The sequence below is a fragment of the Orycteropus afer genome, unplaced genomic scaffold (genome assembly GCF_000298275.1).
Source record: "Orycteropus afer afer isolate SDZICR_OR568_19922 unplaced genomic scaffold, OryAfe1.0 scaffold00020, whole genome shotgun sequence".
NCBI classification, from domain to species: Eukaryota; Metazoa; Chordata; class Mammalia; order Tubulidentata; family Orycteropodidae; genus Orycteropus; species Orycteropus afer.
Genome location: NW_006921607.1, coordinates 15,009,843 through 15,012,965, shown reverse-complemented (window position 1 = coordinate 15,012,965; position 3,123 = coordinate 15,009,843).

The window sequence follows — 3,123 nt, the reverse complement described above, 5'->3', positions numbered from 1 at the left end:
GAAGGTGAGTATGGAGGTCAGCGCCGCTGCCGTCTGGGGCCCCGGACCTGGCCGCGTTTCCCTGGTCTCAGTAGTCCCGTCGGTACAATGGGGATTGGAAAATTCGGCTGGAGCTCAATCCATAAACTCCAGATTTGGAGAGCAACAGGCAGGCTGGATTGGGTGAGCTGCACCTGGGTTCCGGGCCCTGCACTGTTTGAGGTCCCAGTTTTCCTATCCCCAGGGCATAAGCATTAACCCTTGCCTCCCTGGATCAGATGAGGAAACGGACTGTGAAATTAAGGTGACCTGTAAAGTGTAGACCACTGTCATTTGTCCCCAGTAAGTTAATGGGGACTGAGTCCCTGCTGTGTGCCAGGTGTCACAAGCTATGGAGGGAGTGCTGGTCTGGTCTTGGAACATTTACCTTTGATTAGTCCCTGCCAGCTGGAAGGGGTGAACTCCAGGTCCCTGGAGGCATAAAAGCCAACCAAGCCTGACTGATCCAAGGGCCAGAGAGGAAATTCCAGCACCCTGTGGGGAGTGAAAGGAGCTCTGGTGGTACAGTGCCTAAAGCATTTGACTCCTAACCGGAAGATTGGTGGTTCAAACCCACCAGCCACTTCTTGGAAGAAAACATTTCACTCCCTTGGAAACCCAATTGGACTAGATAGATGGCAGTGAGTTTGGGTTTGGTTTTTATGGGGGAGTGATCTGAGACTAGTTGTTATGAGGCGGTATCACTACGGAAGCTTCTTTCCGAGGAGTGGCTGGTGGTTTTGAACTGCCAGCCTTCTGGTTAGCGGTCATATGCCTTAGGCACTACGCTACCAGAGCCCCCAATCTGAGACTAGGCATGCTTTCTTAGGTCCCTTTCTGCCTTGAACTTCTGCAACCCTAGTCTTTGGACAAGCATTGGACCTCAGTTTCCTCTCCTGTAAAATGGAGGAAATGATGCCAGTCTTGGATACGTCAGTGATGGGAGAAGTGGAGAAGGGGCTCAAATAGTGTCTTTCCCACCCCCTGGACACACACAGTGGCAGCATTGTTCTAGGACTCCAGAGAGGGATTTGTACAACAGAGGATGTCCCTGCACTGATGCTGCTGGACCCAGGGTCCCAGCTGGCTCTTGGGTCAAGTCCACTATAACTCCCAAGAAGGGCTGAGGGAATTTGGAGAGGCACATGGGAGGACCAGGCAGAGATGAGCAGGGGGAACTGTGGCCCAGCTCTGCCAGACCTACTGTGTGGTCTTATGCTGCCGGTCCCTCTCTGAGACCCAGCTCCCTGGGTTGAAGTCAGCTCAGGGTGGCCTCAGCGGGACTGTGGACTCTGGAAATGTCAGTTATGACCAGCTACCTGCCCCGCTGCCACAGTGGTCACTGCTAACAGGGGTCCTACCGGCCGGGAAGACCTCGGGTCCTTTCTCAGTGCAGAAATCCTGGGCTTCTAGATGCCAGTGTTTCTGTGCCGTTGGAGAATATTGTGATTTCTGGGAAACCTTATTCAGACAATAGCCGGAGAAAGCTTCCTGTCTAGGGGTTGGCCATCTCTGACCATCTCTCAAGGTCCCCAGGGGAATCACAATGGTCTCTTTCCTGCTTAACATTCCCCAAGGCTGAAGTTGCAAAAAGCATTTCCTGGCCCCAGCAGGCCAGCAGGAAGTTCTTCTTTGTGGCCAGCTGAGGTCTCTCCTGCTGTGATTGCAGGGAGCTGACTTCCCCTATGCTTTGAACTGTTTTCTCCCAGGTTGGAGAACAGTGCAGGACCTGGAGATGAGGAACAGGTATTGAGGGGAGGCGGGAATCAAGAACTAAATTTAAGAAGAGGGGGTCACCAGTGGATTCAAATTTCAAAGCAGCCATTTGCTATGGGACCTGGTACCACAATTTTTTCCTCTATAAAATAGGGATGAGAAAACAAAAAACAACTCACTGCCATCAAGTCGATTCCAACTCATAGCAACACCCACTGGGTTTCCGAGGCTATAAATTTTTACAGAAGCAGGCTGCCTCATCTTTCTTTGTGAAGCAGCTGGTGAGTTTGAACCACTGACCTGTGCTTTTGTTGTTGTTAGCACCCAAATCCCTAAACCACCAGAGCTCCTTGGAGAAGGTAATAGTACCTATACAAGTGGAATTGTCGTGAGGTGTAAATTGATATAATCCACGTAAGAGCCTTCACCATGTCACCCAGCACATTCTGGAGACAGGGCCATAGTCCCAGTGAAACACCAACTTGCTGGGTGACTTTGGGCAAGTCCCTACCCTGGGCCTCAGTGGGACTTCATGGTCTCCAATGACCTCACAACTCTTTTGTTTTTTGGTTGTGATTTGGGTGAAAGTTTACAGACCAAATTCACTTTCCGTACAGCAGCTCACATACACTTTGTCTCATGTCATTGATTACAATTTACCACAATTCAATATCTCTCCTCCCACTTCCTCCCCATAGTTATCTTTTCCTTGTGTCCTTCCCTCCCATGCACTCCTGCCCTCTGAGCTGTCTCCCTGTGCATACACAGCCCTTCTATTCTCCCATGATTGTTCTCTCCAAGGAGTGTATCTACCTAATGTAACTGTTCACCCCATATGCCTGTCTTTTGTTTGGCTGGAAGCCACAGGTGCAGGTACATTTCCAGACCTGAAGGGCAGCTAGGGGCCACAGTCTCAATGGTTCCATCAGGCGCTATCAGACCAGCAAACCTGGTCCTTTTTTTTTTTTATGATGATTTTGGGTTTTGTTCCACATTGTTCTCCCACTCTATCCAGGTTCTCCTACAGAGATCTCCCTCCAAGTGGTTGACAGTGGTAGCTGAGCACCATCTAGTTCTTCTGGTCTTATACTCATATAGGCTGAGGATCGCATGGTGTACCAGTCGCTTGGACTAATTGTTTCCGTGCATTTTGGTTTTCTTCATTCTTCTTTGCTCTAGAAGAGGAGAGACCCATCGTTGCATCTAGATGGCTGCTTATAAGCTTTTTTTTTTTTTTATTAGGATTTGGGTGAAGATTTACAGAGTAAATTCACTTTTCACACAGCAGTTCACATATACCTTGTCTCATGTCATTGACCAAAATTTACAATGCAGCAGCTCCCCTCCCACTTCCTCCCCATAGTTACCTCCTCCCAGTGTCCATCCCTT